We start from the raw sequence: 25,235 nt of genomic DNA, 5'->3' as shown, positions 1-25,235 counted from the left end.
AGCCTTATAGTCTTACTCCTCAGAATTAGTCCAGCGGCACAAGTGGTCTTAACTACTCATTAGAACCTGAAGTCAGTGCACTGTTTCTGAGGCTATGCTTTTTCTTGCCAGGAAATGCTCTTGGCAGGCTATGCTTGTTCATGCCATTTCCTCTGTCTTAAGTGAATGTCCCAAAAATCTTCTAGGCTCTGTTCAGAGAATACTCACTCCACAGTCCTACTAGCTAGATAGGAACCCTGTAATTTGTAATCTATAGCCCTTGTTAAAATATTTCCTTCATCACCAATCTTTATATCTAAATGTCACTTCCAGTTGGTCAGGTTCTTAGAGATGGGGTTCCAGTACTTGCCATGATACTTTGCATACAAAGAGCTATTGCTAAATAGCTACCACTCTTAAATACCTGCTGTAATCGTGCTACAATTTTGCAAAGTGTTATTGTCTCTCTTTTAAGTTGTGAAGAAACTCAGTATCAAAGAGATTAAGAAACTTGCCCAACACCAGTATAGTTAGTAAGTGGCAAAACTGGTCTGTCTGATTCAAAAGCTCTTGCGATTTCTTGTATGTCATCCCACCTTGGTACTAAAAATAAATAGTTAAATAAAATTATTAAACAGATGTATTTTTGGTGAAACACATCATTGAAATTGCTTCACTTACATTACTAATATGCTACTTGGAGTCATCGTTTCAGTGACTAAGTTAGTTGCTGTGGACTAACCGATGTACTCCTATTTTCTTTGGATTTTCCTTCCAAGTTTCCATTGATACTAATGAATAAGGTTTGATAATCTAATTTTAGCTTATTTTGGGGGTAAGTGAAATAGAAACTTAAGCACAATTTGTTTTATTTTGGAGAAGAATATTTTGCATTTGCTTAATAACTTTTACTAGGTAAAAATAGTCTGCTTGTCTTTTGTGAAGTACTTTTTCTATTGAGATGTAAAATACATGGGTGTGGGGCGAGCATATAAAGTGTGCCAATCTTAAATAAACAGCTTGATGATTTTTCTAAAAACATACTACCTGTATAATTACTGCATGAAGATAGACAATATTACATCCATCTAGAAAAAGCAAATTCTCTCACGCACCTTCTAGCCAGCACCTCCCCAGAAGTAACACCCTTTTGATTCCCATCACTCTAGATTAGTTTTGACTCTTCTTGAACTTTAAGGGTAACCAAGTAGTATGTACTTCTTCGTGTCTGACTTCTTTCATTCAGCATAGTTGTTTTGAAATTTATCCATGCTGATGCATGTATAGTTTATTCTTTCTTTCTCATATATATTTTTTCTGATTAGCATTCCATTCTATCAATATACCACAATTTGTTTATTCATTCTGTTAATAGATGTGTGGGTGTGTTCTGATTTTGGCTATTATAAATAAAGCTGCTATGAATAGTCATACACAGATGTTTTGGTGGACATTTGTAGTGTTTCGCTTGGGAACATATGTAAGACTAGAATTAAGTCACAGAACAGCCGTGTATTTAGTTTCAGTGAATTCTGCCGAACAGTTTACCAACAGTGAATGAATAAATGGACACTCCTGGTAGCAGTGAGAGTTACAACTGTAGTTCCACATTTTCGCCAGCACTTGATATTATTATTTTTCATATTAAGCCCTCTGGTGGATGTGAGATGCTGTCTCATGGTTTTCATTTGCATTTCCTTCATTATTAATAATGTTGAGCACCTTTTCACGTGTATCTTGGCTAATTTGGTAAGGTAAAAACAGATATATTTTTTGGAGCAGTACTTGTTTAAGTCTTTCACACATTTTTATTGGGTTGTTTGTCATCTTATTGATTTGTAGGAATTCTTTGTATTCTGGAAAATGTCCTTTGTTGGATGTGTATATTGCAAATAGCTTCTCAGTCTGACTTTTCTGTTTTCTCTTTTAGTGATGTTTTTTCAGGAACGGTTCTTAATCAAATCCAGTTTATCAGTTTTTTAAATAGTTACTGTGTTTTGTATCCTGCTTTAGAAATCTTTGTCTGTTCCACAGTCATGAAGGTATTCATTTTCCATTCACATTTAGGTTTGTGATCCATTCTATGATCTATCTCAGATTTTTGTTTTGATGTGAGATAAGGGTCAAGGTTCACTTTTTTCAGTATAGCTGCCCTTTTAAAATTCAGAGATTATATTACAAAGGAATAAGGGAAGAACGGATATCGGGGAGAATTGGCTGTCGTTGCCGTAGCTTCTATTTGTGTGCACTTTGTAAGTGCTTGATATTTGATTAACTCTCAGCTACCTCTAATGGCAGCCTCATAATCAGACATATAGGCCTGTGATAGAAGACTTTCCCAGATCTACTTAACAGGAAGAGTACCAAGTAGTGACGGGGTTAGCTACTTCTTAGTGAGACCAATGTTCGAATCTTTAGTTAAAATTCCTCTCAAATTACCAGTGTTTCTTCTTTATATGGCACTGTTGCCATCATAGCAGTTGGGAGGTAATGAAATCCTAAATCAAGAAAATCTAAAGAAAGACGTGGCTCCCCAGGTCTTACAATAGAGTGGACTATGGTGGGAGGGAGACCAAATGAAACATCTTTTCGTCTTGGTTAGCTCCTAAACATCTCTCATCCTTTATATTTTGGAAAAGAGACTGGAGGTCTAGATTCCAGGTAATTTTTTTTAATACATTTATTTATTTATTTATTTATTTATTTTTGGCTGTGTTGGGTCTTCGTTTCTGTGCGTTTCTCTAGTTGCGGCGAGCGGGGGCCACTCTTCATCGTGGTGCGCAGGCCTCTCACTATCGCGGCCTCTCGTTGCGGGGCACAGGCTCCAGACGTGCCAGCTCAGTAGTTGTGGCTCATGGGCCCAGTTGCTCTGCGACATGTGGGATCTTCCCAGACCAGGGCTCGAACCCGTATCCCCTGCATTGGCAGGCAGACTCTCAACCACTGTGCCACCAGGGAAGCCCCCCAGATTCCAGGTAATTTTACTGTTGGTTACCACTAATGCAGTTAGTAGATGCAGATTTTTCATTTCATAGGAAGTATTTAGTATTGCTAGACCTTGAAACAAAAGGTCTCTGTTTGATAATTAAGGCTTGGACCCACCCAGTGTTGAGTGTCCTTCCTTTTTTCATTCCTGGGGGAAAATACTCTGAAATATCCTAGAAGGGTAGATGTATTAGTTTGCTTGGGCTGCCATAACAAAATACTACAGGTTGGGTGGCTTAAACAACATAAATGTACTCACAGTTCTGGAGTCTGGAAGTCCAAGATCAAGGTGCTAGCAAATTTGGTTTCTGATGAGGCTCTCTTCCTGACTTGCAGGTGGCTGCCTTCTTGCTGTGTCTTCACATGGCCTTTCCTCTATGCACTGAGTGTGTGCATGGAGAGAGAGTGGTCTCTGGTGTCTCTTTGTCTTCTACTAAGGTCACCAGTGCTATTGGATTAAGGCTTCATCCTCAACCTCATTTAACCTTAATTATCTTTCTAAAGGCTCTATCTTCAAATACAGTCACATTGGGGGCTTCAACATAGGAATATTGGGGGGCACAATTCAGTCCATAACAATGGGTTTTCTAGAAATGCATGCAGCAGTAAAATATTGGGACTGAATATAAACTGCTTTAGTGTTCATGCTGCTTTCACTCTCTGCCATATATTTCATAAGAATAACCAGAGTTTTCATAATGCAATTAGTTTAGTTTAGCTCCTGCTGGAGATTTTGAGAGCTTGTGTGAGGTAGAGCTGTTGTGTTAAATCTGTCTGTACTTCTGTGAAGCGTGAAGTCAGTGTCATATGTTTTAGGGATAATACCGTGTCACATCAAAGAGATGTTTAAAACTGCAATCTAGAGAATTGTTTTTAAACATCTGGGGAAAGATGTTCATATTCTCAGAGGATGTGATGTAGAGCATCATTCACTGTGACATTTTAAAAATCTATAGTATATAGGAAAATTGTTGATTTTTCTGATACCTTTCTGGGATTATTAAGATAATACAGATCCGTCTTTGGATGTTGCAGATTATAAATTTTGCCAGTACACTTTAGGAATTTTTGTTTTGTTTTGCTTTGTAGTGACTTACCTGTTTCAGTTAATCCCAGTTTTTTTTTTCCCACATTGTCGAAGGAGTAGATGATGGAAAGCATTCTAGTTTTAAAGCGTAAACATGTTACTCAGATTTTTAAAAATTAGAGTAGATGGTATCTTGTGTGTGTGTAAAAGAAGGAACGTTTGATTTCCTCTATTAGGTTGGCAATTCAAAATATCTTATAATCACCTAAATTCCTTGCCCCCTCTTATGCTTGCTTCAGTTAAAATAAGAAAGAGGAAGAAGAAACTTGTTGGTCCATGAGGTTGCAAGATTTTGAAGAGGAAGATTGATCAAAGGTTGTATATGTTGAAGTCCATGTTTATTCCGTGAATCTTATGTTGGAAGCTCTCAGCTGTTTAGAAGCCAGTATCCCTATTCCTGTAATTGTTTTTACAGGTAGAGAAAGTGATGTAGTCTTTTCCATATCTTGCCTGGGAAGATATGGAATTACCTGAATTACATATGTGTTGTTTTTAAATTGGAAACGTCAGACTTCACTGGCCAAATAGGACCCGAGACTACATAAAATCTTTGTGGAAGATTTAGGAACAGCTAATGTAGAGCTAATTCTAGTAAAGACAGCATCTGACCTCCCTTTTTGGCGCATGGACAGATGTATAATGGTTCCTCCTGAACTGTCACTTTCAGATCCCCGTTTTTAAGTAGGAAATGAAGTGAAATAAATAGAAAAGTTTTCCAAATGAAAAGGAGATCATAAATCTGTTAAAAGCAGGTGACTGTGGTAAAAACACAGACAGTATATAGTGGCAATAGTGAGGCATCCTAGAACTAGTAGAAAATCAACATAATAGAAGGAATTTGATATGAGCAGAAATCTAAAGCACAAGAGCACAATCTCTTTTTAGATCAGAAAGGAAGAACAGGATTTGATAGCTATAGCTTATAAATGCTATTTACATAATTAAAGAAAGAATGTATCTACTGGATATGTTTTTTTCCACAAGAGATTTGGTGGCATTTTTAACATGACCAAGTGAGAAAGATTTGATGACAGAAAAGACTGTTGGGTCCCCCAACATCTACATTGAGATGTAGAGTATGGTAAAGTTGGTTCCTCTGATTGGCAGCATTTGATACCACTGTCCATTAAAATCATTTAACTAACTTACCTTGTTTGGATTACACTAAGGAGCCTTGTGTATCACTCAGGAGAGGCTAGGTTATGCTATAGAACAAATGACTCCAAAAGCTCAATGGTTTAACACAATGAAAAGTATTAGTTTATTGTTTGCCTATGCCACATATCCAAAGTAGATTGGAAAAGGGAAACCTGGAAGACACACTGGAGTCACTGGTCCATAGCAATTTTGAAATCCCTCATGACAGGTATCATGACATGTAGGGGGACAAATATTTCTTAATTAGGGCCTGATTCTACCTTCTCGTTCATTGTTTTAAGAGGCCTGGATCTTCCCTTTGGAGGGTTCTTTCTTTTCTTTTCTCTCCCTTAGCCACATATGAAGTGGAGAGTAAAGAATTTGCTGAACTTGGGAACTGAGCAACTCTTTCTGCCCACTTCCTCCAAATAGAAGGTTGGGAACCAAAGTATCATTTTAAGACTTCAATTGATAAGCTGGTTCTTTGGCAGCATAATTCTCTCCAAAATCTAGAATTTTTCTTATCTGTTTCCAACGATTTCTATGTGCTAGTAAATACATCCCTAGTTTTTTCTTTTGTTTTGAGATATGGTTCTTAGATTTGCTGCCTTGATTTGCTTTCTCATTCCTGTAGCTCTCTTTCTTGACCCAAAGAAAGTTACTTTGGGACTGGCTTGCTTCTTTTGGAAATCTTTACCCTTAATCTCATCTTCTTCCTCAGTCTTTTTATCCATATAAATGACTTAGTGGATACATTATCTATCATTGCCCTGAGGCAATTTAATTAAAAAAAAGATTTTCCTAGGCTTATGACCTTCAAAGTCTTTAAACTGTTAGTATGGGAGTTGAGAAGTATTTAGTTCTTTTTTGTTTGCGATATGTGGGCCTCTCACCGCCGCGGCCTCTCCTGTTGCGGAGCACAGGCTCCAGACGCACAGACTCAGTGGCCATGGCTCACGGGCCCAGCTGCTCTGCTGCATGTGGGATCCTCCCGGACCGGGGCACGAACCCGTGTCCCCAGCATAAGCAGGTGGACTCCCAACCACTGTGCCACCAGGGAAGCCCTAGTTAGTTCTTTTAATACTGCAAATCTGAAATGTCTGATCCTCTATTCCTCCACTTCTTGAAAACTGGATAGTCCTTTTTGGAGCTCATCTCTTTCTTGAATACCTTGCCAAATGCAGCCAATAACCAGTGCACTCTTCCAGTGTTTTGTTTTGTTACCTCTTCTAGGGCTGCAGTTTCATTAGGTAGGTGATCTGCCTCCCAAGGCACCAGAAGCAAATGCTTTACCAAATACACCACTGTATAAAATACGCCACTATCTTTCCAGCTCTTAAGATAATTTTTCTCACTGCTTCCTGACCACAAAACCATGGTCATGTGTTTTAGGTTTTTGCTAGAGAAGCATCCTACTTCTGGTACCGATTTCTATATAGTCAGGATGGGCTAAAGTTATCTGTGCTAATGAGCCATCCCCAAACCTCAGTGGCTTCACAGAAGAACAGTCTATTTTCTTGTTCACACTGAACATCCATTGTGGATTTGTGGGAGGCTCTACTCCATCCACACTGTCAGACTTAGGCCTGTGAGGCATCACCGTCCTGGGCTGTATGCTTTCTGAAATACTTGGTCTTCTCGATTTACGTGGTAAGGAAAGATAATATTAAATGGTCTTGTGCCAGTAATTAACTGTTCATTGGCAGCCCAGAGCTAGTCACATGGCCCTGCCTAACTATAAGCAGGTAGAGAAGTCCAAGCAGGAATATAAACAGAAGGACTGGTACTGTGACTCAAAACAGTTAAAAGTTTTAAGACAGTAAACTAACTACAAAAATAATACTCTATCATTCCTTGACAAATTGATCTCAAATGACCTGGAAAACCAGGTTTGAATGTGGACTTCTTAGTCTTGAGATTTCTGCACCTTTAGAACATGGCAGTGTAGGGAGAGCTGGCCCATCTTCTCTTTTCTTCACATCCTTGGCCCAATTCTGCACTATGAAGGGCACACATTTGGTTATGTCCACACCCCTACAAACAGCCACCCCTTGGCCACCTCTTGAGCCTAGTGTGGCACATAGAGTGGCATGATCTGTCCTAAAAAGTAACAGGTTTAGGTGAAAGGATTGTGCAGTCCCTGGTGGCAGGCTTGAAGCTCTTTGAACAAGAATTCCGTGGTTCCAGGATCCTGGAGCATAGTCTAGGAGGGGAGTCTGGGCCTGGGTGGGTATGTCCTCTTAGACACTTGGACTTTTCACTGTGGAGGGAAGGGTTTGCTGTGAACCACTCTTGCCCATGTTTAAGGACAGTGCTGAGCAAGTGTAATATCTGTGTTGCCTAGAAAATGAGAGTAAGATACGAATGAGCACGTAAATCTATACCATTCTCGTGCTTACTAATTTAGCTTCCTAGATAGAGCTAGAAGGGGAAAATGCCCTGATCACCAAAGTTGAGTTGAATGTCTTGACAATTATTACTTTTATTATAAAGTCCTCATTATAATATATAAATCAGTTTCTTATGTTTTTGCTCGTAGCAAATTTATATCAATCCTAGGTTTTCTGACCTTATGGAGGTATTGGGACTATGTCATATCTCTCTTAGTGATGCCCTTACCCTGTTACCATGTAATGGGAACAACTAAGAAACTGTGACATCTAACCATCATGAAAGGCAGTCAGCCTGGGGAGCGGAATCTGGGTGATCAGATCAAATGTTAGCTCTACTACTTCATAACTGTCCAATATTAGGAAGGTATTTTTTCTTTCTGAGCCAAAATTTTCTTATTTGTATAAAGGGGATAAACCCACCTATTCTCAGGTTGTCGTGATCAATATAATATACACCAAGTGGCCTACGCAGAAAATATTCATAGGTCAAGCAAAGGTTTTTTCTCAATTAAAATAATGAAAAGTAATGAGGTATTTTAAGAAGTAAATCTGAGATTTAGTACAGGGAGGTTGACATAAGGAAGGAAAGAGGTGGGGGTCCGTGGAAGATAAAGTCCTTAGTTTAATATCCTGAAAAGAGTGCTTTGGGGCAGCCCTAGGCTCTTGCTTATCTCCAAGGGAAGGTATGTATCTTTACTATCTCAACCTAATAATTTCTCTTGAGCTTCAGTGTCCTGATTTGTTAAATGAAGATAATAGGAATTGCTTTGATGACCTTGATAAGGATCCTTTGATAGAGTGGTGGAGATAAGAGCCAAGGGAATGGGTTGGAAAGTGAATAGGAGGTCAGGAAATGGGGATTATCTGTTTTCAATTCTTTTCTGTGAAGTTAATCTGAGAAAGTTAGTCTGTGAAACATAGTGGGAACTGGAGGGCAATGCGAGGTCAGTGAAGGTTTTGTTTATTAAAGGTTGGGAAATACCAGAGCATGATTGTGTGTTGGGGAGAAGTACCTCTAGTAGAAAGGGAGAGGATGATAATGGAGAGAAAACTTTGGATGGCGAGGTGGGGTTGACCTTTGGTGCTAGGAAGAGAAATTTGTAGGTTTAGCATTGGGAAGATGAGATGCTCCACCCAGTAGCGCTCTCTCGCGAGCGCTCTCTCTCTCTCTCTCTCTCTCTCTCTGCCCCCTTCCCTCCCCCTCCCTTTCTCTCTCAGTGAAGCATGAAGTAGGGATGTTAGCAAAGAGATGTATGTACAACTGTGGGGAGTGGGAGGTCATTTGGAAGATAGTAGAGAAAATGGGAAATTAATAAGAGTGAGGGAATATTCTGGAGTTGTGCAGGCTCTGGAACCCAGCTGAGTCTGAGTTGACAGGGTTAGAGTGAAGTCACTCTCCCCAGCTGTGAGACCCCATCTCTGAACCCTTTGTCGTCATTTCTCCTGCAGTAGCCTTTCCATTCTATTGTTTTTGAGCATTTTTGATATTACCTGAGTCACTCTTCAGTTACACTGAGCTGCCTGCTGGGGCTGTCCAAGTTAAGGTCAAGGTACCCGTTATTATTTGGTTAGCTCTCTGATTACAGAATTGTATAGGTTTTGAGTAGTCTACCCAGCTTTCCCCCCAGCTTGTGCTATTATTGGTGTGAGATTTTGTAGAGAGTGAGGTGGTTCAGAAATGACTAAATTGTCTTTATCTCTATATAAGGTCATTACAATGGACTGAATGTTTATGTCCACACAAAATTTACATGTTGAAATACTAATGCCAAATGTGATGATATTTGAAGGTGGGGCTTCAGGAGGTAATTAGATCATGAGGGTGGAGCCTTCATGAATGAGATTAGTGCCCTTATGAGAAGAGGCCAGAGAACTAGCCAGCTGTTTTTCCTGACACGTGAGAGTACAATGAGAAGTCAGCAGTCTTCAACATTGAAGAGGGTTCTTACCTGAACCCAAGCATACTGGCATTCTTCTCAAACTCACTTGGAACATTCATCAAGGTAGACCACATAAAACTCACTTGGAACATTCATCAAGGTAGACCACATAAAACACATCTTAACAAAGTTAAAAGGGTAGAAATCATATGATATCTGCTCTCAGACCACAATGGAATTAGAGTCAATAATAGAAGGACAACTGGAAAATTCTCAAAATACATGGAGATTAAACAGCATACTTACAAATAATACATAGGTCAGAAAAAATCTTGGGAAATTTAAAAATATTTTGAACTAAATAAAAATGAAAACACAACTTATCAAAATATGTTGGATGCAGAGAAAGCAGTGCTTAGAAGGAAATGTATAGCATTGAATGCATATGCTAGGAAGGAAGAATCAATCTGTTTTCATCTTAGGAAACTAGATAAAGAAATGCAAACTAAATCTAAGGTATGGAGAAGAAAAGAAGTAATAAGAATTAGACCAGAAATCAATGAAATTGAGAATAGGAAATCAATAGAGAAAAGCAAGGACACAAAAATTGGTTTTATTGAAGAGAGCAGTAAAATTGATAAGCCTCTAATGAGGCTAACTAAGAAGAGAAGAGGGAGGATACAAATTACTCATATCAGAAATGAAGGGACATCACTTCAGATCCCTTGGACATTAAAAGGATAATAAAGGAATACAATGAACTAAGTGCCCACAAATTTGATAACCTGGATGAAATGGATCAACTCTTTAAAAGACAATCTGCTAAAACACAGAAGAAGAAATAGACAATTGAAGAGGATTTCTCAATTAAAGAATTCAGGTAAATAATTACCTTCCAAAATAGAAAGCGCCAGGCCCAGATGGTTTTACTGGTGAATTCTGCCAAACATTTAAGGAAGAAATTATGCCGGTTCTCTATAATCACTTTCAAAGGATAGAAGCAGAGGGAATACGTTTTAACTCATTCAATGAGGCTAGCCTTACCTCAGTAGCAAAACCAATAAGCAATTACAGCAGCATTGTAGGATACAAGTTCATTATACAAAAGTCGGTTGCTTTCCTATATATGCTTTCCTTATTTCCAATGAACAAGTGGAATTTGAAATTAAGAACACCTTCCTGGGACTTCCCTGGTGGTCCAGTGCATAAGACTCTTGTCTCTCAGTGCAGGGGGCCTGGGTTCGATCCCTGGTCGGGGAACTAGATCCTGCATGCATGCTGCAACTAAGAAGTCCGCGTACTGCAACTAAAGATCCTGCATGCTGCAACTAAGACCCCGCGCAGCCAAAATAAGTTAAAAAAAAAAACAGCAACGAGGAAACCACCTTCCCATCATTTTTACTGTGAACCTAAAACTGCTCTAAAGAATAAAATATTTTAAAATAAATATTAAAAATATGAAATCTATGAGTTCGGTCACTACTTTAGCTTACCTTTTACCTTTTGATTTTTGAAGTGAGTAGTCTATGTTAAGGTAACGAGGAACAAACATCTTTTCAGAGAATTTGTTCCTTAAACTGAAACTTACTCTTTAATGCAGAAAAATAGAATTCCTTATTCATGATTTGACATTCAACTACACAGTAGACTCTTAACACACAGTGAGTAAGATACTTATTGTTCACAAATGGATGTTATTTTAGTGTTAAAAATAGATATACAAGGGGTTAGGGACAGAAGGAGGTTGTGGGGAAGGAGGTGGGTGTACTTATGAAAGGATGACATGAGGAATCTCTCTCAAAACTTCATGTGAATCTGCAATTATCTCAATGAAGTTACAATTAAAAATGCACACACAACTACTATATAAAACTAATATATAGTTTTTATTTTTGTTTTTAGGTTTTTCCCGCCTGATTGACAACATAGTCATCATTGGCTTTTGTAAGTTGATATTTTAATTTCTTTATCCTTCACCTCCAACCTTGTATATTTTCTAATTACATGAGAATATTTTTCTAGGGAATCTGAACAAGAATTAGAGCAAAACCTTTTTTTTTATTTGGTTCTTATATTAGTTTAAAGATAGTCTCACTTTTTCTCATACCATTAGGTGATAGTTATTTTGAGAAGGTTTGAATTACACATCTTGGGCTGGGGCCATCTGTTTCTTTGGAGTGACTTCCCATCAGGGTTATGATTAGCAGGAGCAAAGTGCCATCTGTGGAGCTGAGGTGGCACATCCATCCATCCCGTTGGACATCACAGTCTTCACCTAGAACATCCTTGTGGCAGATGGTAAGAGGGACACAACATCCTGGGAGAAAGCCACTAATGGGAATGGTTTGCCTAATGAGGTATAACAAATTCTGTTTCGTTTATCTGTGAAAATCTGGCAATGAGATGAAATGAAGGGAGAATTGCAGATTGGGAGAATTTAGCTTTATTCTCATTTTATCATTTGGAGTAGCTATATGTCTGTTCAGTAACTTTTTCTTGTAGCATATTGAAGAAAAATTTAGATCTCCTGTTTCATGGTAGTTTTTTTTAATTCAGTGAAATCTAAACATTTGAAATAGATTTGAACAAACATTTTTAACCTGGGAAATGAATTATCCCCTCTATCACTGAAAACATTTACAGTATTAAGTGGCTAATCCTCTCCACTCCAACCAAACTTTCTTCTTCCTTAGTCTTCCTCATCTCAGTAAATGGCAACTACATTCCTCCAGTTGCTCAGATAGTCTCTGTGGCACCATCATCCTCTCTTCTTTCTGTCATCCCCTATACACCCAGCTGTCAGGAAATACTGTCAGCTCTGCCTTAAATATATCTAGGAGATGACTGCTTTTCACCATGTATTCCACTACCATACTGGTCAAAGCCTTCATCTTTTTATTAAAATAGCCTCCTAACTTGTTTCCCTGCTTTTACACTTTCTCCACTATAACCCATTCTCCAAATGGCAGCCAGATAAATTATTTAAAACTCTTAAGTCTGATCATGTTACTTTTCTGCTCCAGTGACTCCGGTGCCTCTCTTCACAGAGGCTTATCAACTTCTACATGATATGGGCCCCCATTACCTCTGATCTAACCTAACCTTTTACTGCTCCCCCTCACTCACTGCTTTAGCCATACCAATATTCTTGTTCCTACATTGGGGTTTTGCAATTACTGTTCCCACAAATAGCCACATGACTCACTTCCTTACCTCCTTTAAATCTTTGCAAAATTGTCATCTCCGTATCCAGGCCTTCCCTGACTACCTTATTTCAAATTACCACTGTTTCTCCCTGCCTTACACTCCCAGCACTTCCTATCACTGCAGTACTTTATTTATTTATTATTATTTTTAAAATAAATTTGTTTTTATTTATTTTTTGGCTGCGTTGGGTCTTCGTTGCTGCATGCAGGCTTTCTGTAGTTGCGGCGAGCAGGGGCTACTCTTCGTTGTGGTGCACGGGCTTCTCCTTGCAGTGGCTTCTCATTGCAGAGCACAGGCTCTAGGCATGCAGGCTTCAATAGTGGCACGTGGGTTCAGTAGTTGTGGCTCGCGGGCTCTAGAGCGCAGGGTCAGTAGTTGTGGCGCACGGGCTTAGTTGCTCTGCAGCATGTGGGATCTTCTCGGACCAGGGCTCGAACCCGTGTCCCCTGCATTGGCAGGCGGATTCTTAACCACTGCACCACCAGGGAAGTCCCAGTATTTTATTTTTTTAACCACCTTCTGTTATATATTTTACTTATCTGTCTCCCTTTCACTTGAGGATGAACTCTACGAGAGTAATAATTTTTGTGTGTTTTGTTTACAAAGATGGGAAAGTGGGATAGGGAAAATGGATTGTATAGCGGTTACTGACTTTGCCTAATACAACCTTCTCTTGTTGCCTCGTGACCACAGAGATAGGTAAGTGAAAAAAGCAACTAAAATCTCAATCATCTATGTATTTCTAGGATTACTGGGAGAAAAACTAGGTTTGAAATTTCTTCTAAGAATATACTTCATTTTCTTTTCAGTGCTTGTTTGATTAGAAGTTCTTTGGTAAAAGTGAGTAGATACTGATATTTTTAGTAAATGATTCCTAATGCCATTTTGTTACTGAAGATTTAGAGTGTTCTATCAGAATTTAGTTCCAGAAGTGTGCTTTTTAAGAGCTATAAATTAAGAGCAGACAGAATGGTGGATAGCACAAGTTTTAGAACCAAGTGTAGCCTGGCTTGAATTCTGGCTGTGATTCCAATAAGTACACTATAAGCAAGTTAATGAGGCTTTCTTAGCCACAGTTTGTCTTTTATAAAATTGAAATAATAATAGTTGTGAGGCTTATGAGGATTAATTGAGGTGATAGACTTGGCCATTAGCAACATTCAGTAACTATTAATCCTTTAATCTGATATTGCTCAGTTTTATAAGCTTGAGATACTAGTAATAAATTATTTTACAGTGTACTTTGTAGAGAAGACAGTCTTTTGTAATTTATGTCATTACATATAGTAAATTTTGAAAAAATTATGTATATTTTATGGAAGAGAAAATGACTAGGAGACATGAGCTGCTCTGTAATGTGACCCCAGAAAATTTTTTGCATTTTTTGTGATCTCTACACTTTAGCAATGTGGAGAGGATGAAATGAGATAGTGTAGATTTGTCAGTACTTATTTTAAAATATAAAACATTAATGCAAATGTAAGGAATTGGAATATCATACTGAGGGGACTTCTACCATGACTTCCAGTCATGATGTAGTAACAGGAACTGGATTTATTATCCTGCCTTAGCAAAACAAACAAACAAACAAAACCCCATAAAATGTATGAAACAAAGGTTTTCAAACATTGGGTGACAAGTGGCATAAGACAGTTAACCTTGAGATAAAGGAAACAAATGATGTGCCCAAGGCCACAGTGTAAGGGGGAACCCAGACACAGCTTAGTAGTCACCCTGAATTGAGGTGATTAAGCTGGCAATTCAGGGAGGTTGAAGCAGCTAGAATTTGCAGGACAGAGGACCAGAGAGAAGAGAGCTCTGGAGATCTTCAGAGGGTTCCCTTGGAGTCTTCAGCTGAGTGCTGATTAGTGCGTGCTTACGAGAGAACTACCCAAGGCTTGGAGAAAAACCACTGGGAAGGGAAAGTTAGCTCATGTAGGGCTGGGAAGTGTGCATCCCCACCATTCAGAGTAGAAAAACTTTGTAATACAAGTGGCATTAGATGGAGTGCTCAGAAGGGTATTGCCTCAGTGGTGAGGCAAAATTAGCCCTAGACTAAAGGCTGCCCTGATCCTACCTAAAAAATCTTAAAAGTGGGAATTCCCTTGTGGTCCAGTGACTAGGACACAGATTTTCATTGCTGTGGACCTGGGCTCGATACCTGATTGGGGAACTGAGATCCCACAAGCTGCACTGTGCGGCCAAAAAAAACAAAACAAAACAAATCTTAAAAGTAAGCCATTAAAGAGGAATCACAACACTTTTTTAGTAAAGGGCCAGATGGAAAATACTTTAGGCTTTACAGGCAATATGACCTCTGCTGCAACTACTTAGCTCTGCCATTGTAATGTTAAAGCAGTCATAGACAATATGTAAATGAATGGGGGTGGCTGTATTCTAATAAAACTTTATTTACATAAATAGACTCTGGGCCAAATTTGGCTTGTGCACCATAATTTGCAGACTTCTGGTTTACAGGGTCGCACTGTGGGACTTCCTTGGCAGTCCAATGGTTAAGACGCCACGGTTCCATTGCAGGGTGCACGGGTTAGACCCCACATGCCGCATGGCGCGGACAAAAAATTAAAATAGAAAAGAAAAGGGTCAAATTGTTTCTAGTCGCTTAACTCCAACTCAGAACAAAGCTCAAGAATATATAAAGAAACACAAAATATCCAGCACCTAACAAGGTAAAGTACACAATGTCTAGCATTCAATCAAAATTTACCAGATATGCAAAGAAACAGGAAAATTCAGTAGTAAGAGAAAATTCAATCAATAAAAATAGACTCAGAAATGAAACAGATTTAATAAACAAAGATATTAATAAAGTTAATAAACATTTTATTTGAGTAATTTAATAAGATTTTAATAACATATTCACTAAATGAATATATTAAAAACATTAGTATAACTAAGTTTTGTATGTTCAATAGAGGAAGCATAAATTTGTTAAGAAAAGACATGAAAGCTATAAAACGACCCAAATTGATCTTCTAGAGACAACATAAACATCTGAGATGAAAAATACACTGGATAGGATTAATAGCGGACTAGACACTGCAGAAAGAAAAATTGCATGAACTTGAAGACACAGCAATAGAAATTACACAAAATAAAACACACAAAAATCCTGGGGAAAAAAGCCCATCAGTGAGCTGTGGGATAACTTTAAACAGCCAAAAATATTGTGTAATTAGAGTCTCCAAAGGAGGGAGGGAACAGAAAAAAAATTTTTTTAAATAATGGCTGAAAATTTGCTAGATTTAATGAAAACCATAAGCCCACAAATCTCAGAAGCTCAATGAAAAGCTAGCAATTACCAAAAAAAAAAAAACAAAGAAAAAAAATGAAGAAAATTACATCAAGGCACAACATTAATCAGATAATTTAAAACCAGTAATAACGAGAAAGATTTTAAAGTAGAGAACGAAGAAACTATAAATTTAGAGGAACAAAGAACGACAGCAGACTTTTTATCAAAAGCAAAGCAAGCCAGAAGACAGTGGAGCAATGTCTTTAAAGTAATGGAAGAAAAAACTGTTAACCTAGAAATCTATAGCTAATGAAAATATTTTTCAAAAAAGGTAGTGAAATAAAGACATTTTCAGACATTCAAAACCTTAAAGAGTTAGTCACCGTTAGACCCACACTACAAGAAATGCTAAGTCCTCAGGAAGAAAGAAAATAATACCAAGTGGAAATAAAGAGCACCAGAAATGGTAAACACCTGGGTAAATGTATAAGGTTTTGCTTTTTTAAATTTAAAGCTTTTTAAAAAGGTAAGCATTTAAACAAAATAGTAATAGTGGAGTTGGGGTTTATAACATATAAAAGGTGTGACAATAATTGCACAAAGATCAGGAGGGGAAAAATTGAAATATAATATTAAAGTTTTTTTTACTATATGTGAAGAAGTACAATATCCCTTAAAGGGATATTGTAATAAGTTAAGGATATAGCCATAAACCCTAAATCAACACTAAAGCATAAAAAATAGTCATAAGACAAAGGAGATAAATCAGAAAAAGAAATAGTTCAAAAGAAGGCAGGGAAAAAGGGAAAAGGGAATGGAGAACAGATGGGACAAATACAAAAAAAAAAGCAAGGTGCTACATTTCAACCTAACCATATCAATAATCACATTAAGTATAAATGGTCTAAATACTCTCATTAAAAGGCAAAGAATATCAGATTAGGTTCAAAAAGAAAAAAACAAACAAGGATTAACTCTATGCTGCCTGCAGAAAAAGTGCACAACATATATAGAGAGATAAAAAGATTACAAGCTAAAGGATGGAAAATAATATACACTTAAGCACTAATTTTTTAAAAAGCCTGCGGACTTCCATGGTGACTCAGTGGTTAAGAATCTACCTGCCAGTGCAGGGGACACAGGTTCGATCCCTGGTCTGGGAAAATCCCACATGCCGTGGAGCAACTAATCCTGTGCGCCACTACTACTGAGCCTGAGCTCTAGAGCCTGTGTGCTGCAACTACTGAAGCCTGCACACCTAGAGCTCGTGCTCCACAACAAGAGAAGCCACTGCAAAGAGAAGCCCATGTACTGCAATGAAGAGTAGCTCCCACTCGCTGCAACTAGAGAAAGCCTGGGCACAGCAACGAAGACCCAACACAGCCAAAAAAAAAAAAAAAAGCCTGGAGTGGGGACTTCCTTGGTGGTCCAGTGGTAAAGAACCTGCCATGCAATGCAGGGGATGTGGGTTCAATCCCTGTTCGGGGAACTAAGATCCCACATGCCAGGGGCAACTAAGCCCATGCACCACAACTACTGAGCTCGCGTGCCTCAGTGAGAGAGTCCATGTGCTGTGGACCCTGCGTGTCACAACTACAGAGCCCACGTGCCCTGGAAGCCCGCGTGCCACAGCGAAAGATCCCTTATGCCTCAACAAAGATCCTGCATGCCACAACTAAGACCCGATGCAGCCAAAAAAAAATAGAAGAAAATAAATAAGTTTTTTTAAAAAAAAGCCTGGAGTGGCTATATTAATATCAGACAAAGTAGAAATTAGAGCAAAGAATATTGCCAGGGAGAAAGAGGGTTCTTTCATGATAAAGTGGTAAATTCATCAAAAAAAATCCTCTTAAATGTTTATGCACCTAACAGCAGGGTTTCAGTATATACAAGGAGAAATAGACACATCCACAAATGTAGTCAGATTTCAGTACCCTCTCTGAACAGATACATCAAGTAGATAACAAACCAATAAAGATATAGAAGGCTAAAACACCACTATCAACCAGCTTGACCTAATTGACAGTTATAGAACACTCTACCCAACAAAAGCAGAATACACATTCTTTTCAAGCATGCCTAGAACTTTATCAAGATAGATCATATTCTGGGTAAAAAAAAAAAGACAATTAATTTAAAAGGGTTTAAATCATACAAAGATTAAATCAGAACAGAAAGGTATCTGGAAAAGTATCTTATAACCGAACAACACACTTCTAAATAACCCAGGGGCACATTCTAGGCCATACAGAACATGTTACATTTCAAAGAATGCCAGTCATACGAAATACATTCTCAGACAACAGTGGAAATGAAGTTAATAACAAAAAGTTAGTGTAAAAATTCTCAAATATTTGGAAATTAACACAGTTCTAAATAATGCCTGCTGCATCAAAGAAGTCTCATGAAATATTTAAAAATACTTTAAAATAAAGTGAAAATATAGTCTATCAAAATGTGTGGGATGCAGCTGAAATAGTGCTTGGAAGGAAATTTATAGCATTAAATGTTTATATTAGAAAAAAACCTAAAATCAATAACTGAAATTTCCACCTTATGAAACTAGAGAAGAGCAAATTAAACTTAAAGCAAGCAGAAGAAAGTAAATAATGAAAATTAGAGAAGTCAACAAAATTGAAAATAAGAAAATGATAAAGAAAAACCAACAAAACGGAAAGCTGGTTTCTTTGAACAAGATTAATAAAATGATAAACATATAGCGAGGCTAACCAAGGATAAAAGAGAGAAGACATAAATTACCAGTATCAGGAAGGAAAGAGGAGCCACGACTACTGACCTCATGGATTTTACAGGGCTAATGAGAGAATACTACAATCTCTGCCCACAAATTTGAGAACTTAGATGAAATGGACCAAATCCTAGAAAGATACAAACTACCAAAACTCCCTCAGGGAGAAATAGTTTACCTGAACAGCTCTATATCTATTAAAGACATCAAATTAATAGTATATATTAAAAACAAACAAACAATGCCACCACCACCACCACCACCAAAAACCTTCCAAAAAAGAAACCCAGGCCCAAATGGTCACACTGGTGAATTTTACCAAATAACCCATGTGACATAAATGAAAAGGGTAATTGGGAAGTATTTTCAACTGAATGGAAATGAAACATATTTCCAAATAATTAGGATGCAACTATAGCGGTACTTAGAGGGAAATTTATAGCACTAATAATCTGTATTAGGAAAGAACAGTCTCAAATTAATGGCTCAAGGTAAGGGATTGTTAAAATTGCCTTCAAATATCTGAATGTCTTTTGTTAAAAAATATGTTTGTTTCATATTGTTGGAGAAGACAATTAGAGGTGGTTATAAAAAGGCAATTCTTAGCCCTTCATGAGAAAGAAATAACCATCAAACTTCCACAGCTATGGACTGAGTTTCTTTAGTGAGACATGCTTCCTTAGACATTCTTAAGGGTTCTTCCCAACTATTAATTTCTGAGATAAATGGTAGTGAAGGAAAAAAAAATTTCTCAGTGTTAATAGGCTATAGATAAACAAGCACATTTAAACTGATGTGTTATATAGTAGGTAATGCAATGTAAGAATGAGCAGTAATTTTTAAAAATCACAGAAATATAGAATTAGAAGGAGCCTTAAGTGGTGTTGAGTCAAACAACAGTGGCCTCAATTCCCTGCCTTTTTAAATATCAAAGCACTGGATAAAAAAAATTTTTAAAGGGGGAACCATTGATGTTTGCAGATCAGCAAAAGCAGTGAAGGACAACTAAATCACTGAATGACGTATTCAGAATTCAGAGAAAATCCCATGAAGCTCAAGAACAACCAAGAATATTCTAGACGTGCTTGTGTACTAGGTAAAAGTTGGATAAATGCCATCTACTTTCCAAAGCCTTTTCTGGCTCTCCGAGACTTACTGGCCTGTCTCTGTCTTCCCATAGTATTTTGTACACTCTGCACTGTAGCATCTGCATACCATCATCTATCAATAAGGGGTCATGAAAAATGAGACAAGGAGTTAAAAAGTAAGGTTTGCCTTTTATCACTGGCAGTCTTTTCTTGTGCTAGAAAGTTAATCCATGTTCTCCTAGTGAGTAGCATGAGGGTCAAATGAAGTAAGACATGTATTCTTTGAAAACTTTAACGCACTAGCTACATAAAACAAGTATTCCTATTAGGTATTTTTCTCTTCATGTGGCAATAGTCTGTGAATTTCTGCCTAACACCAATACATTTCTACTTAAAATGGTTAAACGGCAAGAAGTAGAACTGATTGTACAGAAAAACAACATTGCTGCTTTATAGCAACCATGAACTTGCCTCAGTTTTTTTTTTTTTAAGACCAATTAGTGTTTCTATTTTGTATAGTAGCTTATCTTTTATGACAGTTTGATCTTGGTTTATTACTTGGCCCCATAAAATCCTAGACTTGAGTGCTAAATTTTTAGTGCTAGAGGGAACCATGTAATCTAGAGGCTGAAAGTTAAATTTTGTGTCTTTTTATTGAAAAGGAAGCATTTTCCCCCTTTTAACAAGTTTTATATTGGTTTGATTTTCAACATCAATGATAATACCTACCATTGTTGAGCATCTCTTATATGCTAACACTGCTCTAGGTGCTTTACACAGGTTATCTGATTCTATCCTTTGCAAGCCCTATGAAAGAAGGTATTATTCCTCTTTTACAGATGAGGAAACCGAGGTTCTGGAAATACTGTTAAATTGCTTAATTTACAAAACTACTAAAAGGTGACACTAAAATTTGAATGTGAACCTAACACCAGAGTCCATACTCTTAAACACTGCCTCCTTGAATGAGCGGTACAATGCATTGGCTTAGAAATAGATTCTTATTACTTATTTAATACAGTTACGGAGAACGTCAGTGAATAATTACACGCAGAGGTGGTAGCTAGGGGCAAAGGAAACAGCATGGGATTTAGAAACAATATTTAAAGTTGTGACTCATATACTTATTTGTTCTGTGACTTTGGCAAATCAATTTATTACCTCTCTTGAGGCTTTTTTCCTCATTCAAAAATAGAAATTCATAAAACCACCTATCTCAGATGGTTATGGTGAAGATCAAATTGATGTTTCTAAGTGCTTTGTAAATGCTTTTGAAAAGTATATAAGTGAACTGATGAGTATATGTCGTCATTAGCCATAGCCTTTCTTCGAGTAGTAAATTCTCTGACTGCTTTTAAAAAATGATTTGATTTATAGAAACGTAGCGAGTTTCCAAAGCAGCTCTATTGAATTAGAGTGATCTATTATAGAAGGAGGTTATACTCCTAAGACCAGCTTTCTTCGATGAAGTACATCGTTTTTGAGGAACGATTATTTCACAATCCTTCGTAAAGGAATTCTTCACGGATGTTTCTGTCTCCATTTTGGAAGAGTAGGGAGACACAGAGGCCAAAGTGAATCAGTGCCAGAGTCAGCTTTGAGGTTCCTAATATAACTGTCACACTGAGCCTACCAAGAATTCCACTACCTTTCCTGTGCAGTTGGGAGTTCTGTATTTTCTAAGTTCATTTCTGTCCCAGTTTGAGAAAAGTGAAAGTCTTTACCTTGAGGACTGTTCAGTACCCTATACAAAATGGCATCTTTGGCAGTCAAATGAATAATCAATGAATGGACCCCCCAGGTCAGTCCCGAAGCTCCTAAGATGGGCACGTGGGAAGGCCGTGTTGTGTGTCATGGAGTGAGTTCTCCATACCTTTCATTCCAGTATTGTTTATTTTCTTTTTGGTTTAGGAATTTTGAAACTTAACCCATCTATTCCCATGTTTACTCAGGATTAGCAGCAGAAATGGAGTGGAACGCATTTTGTTACGGGCTCTCGTGAGCGTGGTGTCAAAGTAGCAGTTCGGAATTCAGTGGAGACTTTGGAAATCTTTAAATTCTGTGTGTTCAGTGTAGGTAACGAATCAGGATAATCCACTTTCTTCCCTAGTCCCTCTGGTTCTCCCCTCCCCCCTCGCTAACCCTCTACACACACACACACACACACACACACACACACACACACACACACACACACACACACACACACACACACACACCCCTACACACACACACACACCCACACACACACACCCACACACACACCCACACACACACACCCACACACACACACACACCCTCATTCACCCACAGACTGTCATTTAAGAGCTTGGATTACCAGTTTCGGTGATTACCTAGCTCACATCAAAAAGCTAACTGTTCTATCTCTGTTCGTGTTTGTGTTTTGCAAACAGAATTTATGCAAACGGAGTCCCTCTTTAGGTCGCGTGGCCTTCTCTGGAGATGAGGCCTGAGGGAAGCCCCAGGAGTTACAGCTCTCAGTTCATCATACGGTAGTAGTTTACTGGGTGTGAACCAAGAAGGGCAGTGCGTGTAGCAGACCTCCTATCATCAGCAGAACCATTAGGTTGAGAATAGAGTGTCCCAGTGGTGTAGGTATGGTGACACGAAAGAAATTGCAGATTAAGTGAGACCATCGCTTGTGGGATTGCAGGCTGGAGAAAGAAAGGGAGAGTGAGCGGGCCTAGTTTATTTATGGAATGTCGGGGGGCCGTCGTGGCTCAGCAGGCCCTAGAAGCGGAGGACTTCCCTCAGCGCTTGTTTTCTCCCTCTGACCTTGGATGAACTAGCGAGCAGTATATTATGCCGGGTGATTGTGCTGGTCTGTCATGGTTAGCATTCTGGACTGTCACTGGAATGTAGGAAACGGATGAATTTGAATTGAACCATGAGGTGGTCTGCCGGCCCTCTCCTTGTCTCGAGGAAACCTGTCGCTGTTTGTCTGGGCCTGGCCTAATGAAAGCAGTGGAGGGAAAGAGAGGTGGGCCTTTGATCTCTTTGTTGCAGCTGCTCCCTGGGAACTCACTGAAATCAATGCCCTGTTTTCCTGAAGGAATGAATGGCTCTGCCTAACTAGCTTTGTGAAGCCGTGGGGGAATTCACTGCCTCTGTTTATTGACAGCTGAAAAGGAGCACATGGGGTGGAATGGACCTTCTTGTGAAAACCAGGCACAGGGAAAATGAGACCTCAGTTTAACACAGAGGAATTTGGAAATTCACCCCAAAGGAGACGTGGTTTCTCATGCTTACATTAGAATTACTCAAGTTTGGGGCTAGTGTGTAATGGACAATGGAGGTTCTGTCACAACTGTGTTATAAGTAGGAATATGATATGCATAATAAATGATGTTAAGTAGAAGTTGATTCAATACCCTCCTTATTTTTTTTAAACACAGAAGTAGAGAAAGACAAATATTAACCATGATATAATCAGGTGATTCTTTTATTTTTGCTTTAAGAAGAAGAGAAAAAAATTGATACTTATTTTAGGCATTGTTAATATGATATCACTACGTCTCTAGAATGTGTCTTTCATTCATTTATGTTTCAAAACATCTCTGAACTTTGTATCTGTTTCATTCACGTAGGTGTTTGTGCTGTTCTGGATTGTGTGTGTTGGGTGGAAATACTACAAATCACGTTTAGTTTTGAAATGTTTATTCTTGGGATATTATAACTGGAAGTCAGTGTCAAACATAAATGAAACTGGCTTGTAGACCAATTTAGCACTTGCGATGAGAACGGTTCACAAATCCTAAAATTACTGTCTTACTTTTGACAACACAGTAAAGAAAAAGTCGAGTTTATCACAAGGAAACATCACCATACCTTCTTTTATCTCTCCCCTCACTTGCTTGATTTCCCAGAAAGAATTTATTGCTTTTTCCTTTGGCCCTCAGCCCTTTGTGCACACCTCTATTATAACACTTAACACATTGCCCTGTAGCTCTTTGTTTAGGTATATTCTTTTAGCTGGAAGTAAAGCAGCTGTGTCGTATTCATTTTTATATCTCCAAACCCAGCAAAGCTCTTGGCTCAGTGAATGTGTGCTGAATGAATGGGGATTGATAGCTCCCTGTACATTACTTTGAATGTAATTACTTATCCAGGCTTCAACTGCAAATACTACATTTAGGGAAACCTGATTGATCTATTGTTACCTGATTGGTGCCATAGCTTTTTAAAATCTCTCCTTTATGGAGGATTATTAAACAGTTTTTCAATGTGGCAATGGGCAGTCGTCAGCCTCTGAACAGGAGGCATAGAAAGTGTATGGCATTGTCCTTTTCAAATCCAAGCTCTCTTCTTTAATATTCGTTTAAAAAAATAAGTCTCAGCACAGTGTTTAGGTATTTTCAGTAAGAAGATGAAAAAACTTTTAATTTAGAGTTTTGTAGACTTTCACCTGACCAGCTTTAGTGATTGAGATGGATAGACTTCCATTTTCAAGTTTTAATTCTATGATGTAATGTGAAATAATGCAAAACAAAACCTTTGACAGTTTCTTTAACCAGCTTCACCACCACTGTATGTTATGAACCTCTTGTCAAAGGAAGCAAGCACCTTTACTTCTAAGTGAAAAGTGTGTAGGGGAAATGTTGATTCTAGAGTACTAACTCCTGTGATTTCACAGGACCCTGGGACAAGCCCAATTTCTGAGTTATTCTCACGTTAAACCCGATTTCTTTTTAAACCAGAGCTTTAAGTGGGAAATAGTTGTCAACATTCTTTGGGAAAAATAACATCTTAAAATCATAATGGAAAACTTTAGAAAAGGTGAGGGCAGGGGAGAGGTAAGTAAGCACCCAGGTACAGAAACTGGCTAATGTTTTATTCTCCATGTTATTTTTGTTTTTACCACAAAGATTACGTTAAAAGCAATCTGTTTGGTTTTCTGTCTTGATTAAAAGTAGGGATGAAGTTTAAAATACAGGTTTCCAAATTTACGAGTCGTGGTAGCCAGTCTTGTAGAGGGATAGGTGCTTGTATGGGTCATACAAATGGGGTCGATTCGGCAGGTTGTGACTCTGCTGAGATTTTAGATTTCTTACAAAACAGGAAAATTACCATGGCCTTGATCATTGATAGACTCTCGCCCCTGTAAGTATTAACTTGTAGATAAGAAAGCTGTAAGCCTCTTACTTAGGTTTTATAACTCGGCTGCTCAATCCTCCCAGTTTCTGGAAGTAATTTTGTGTGACATCATACCAAAGTCGGGAGGGGTAGAGGGTGGAAGAAGTAGGAAATCAAACGACACTTTTCCGTTTGATGTTTCAGCTTAAAAGCGGTGAGGCATATCTTGTCTACATTGATAGAACTACATACAGGCCCCAGGGAGTGACTGTAGTTAAAAGTTGTGTTCTTGCTGTGTTTATAGAACCAGATAACGTCAACTACATGATCCTCCATAAAAGAGTCCTTTTCTCGGGCCTGAAGACTGTTGTCGTATACAA

The 25,235-nt window shown here is 38.2% G+C and overlaps 1 protein-coding gene across 15 annotated transcripts in view; it reads left to right on the top strand.

Annotated features, from left to right (window-relative positions):
- Positions 1 to 25,235, top strand: part of PLAGL1 (PLAG1 like zinc finger 1) — a 99,973-nt gene that overhangs the window by 42,988 nt on the left and 31,750 nt on the right. For 13 of the 15 annotated variants that reach the window (XM_073789687.1, XM_073789689.1, XM_073789686.1 and 10 more), the window contains one exon: positions 11,364 to 11,405. The exons of the other annotated variants lie outside the window; for them this stretch is intronic. The gene's annotated coding sequence lies outside the window, so the exon portion shown is untranslated. The remainder of the gene's footprint in view (positions 1 to 11,363; positions 11,406 to 25,235) is intronic. 15 annotated transcript variants of the gene reach the window in all.

Source organism: Tursiops truncatus, chromosome 12 (genome assembly GCF_011762595.2).
Source record: "Tursiops truncatus isolate mTurTru1 chromosome 12, mTurTru1.mat.Y, whole genome shotgun sequence".
Taxonomy (NCBI): Eukaryota; Metazoa; Chordata; class Mammalia; order Artiodactyla; family Delphinidae; genus Tursiops; species Tursiops truncatus.
The sequence above is the reverse complement of the archived record's forward strand: the minus strand, read 5'-3'. Positions and strand labels throughout refer to the sequence as shown.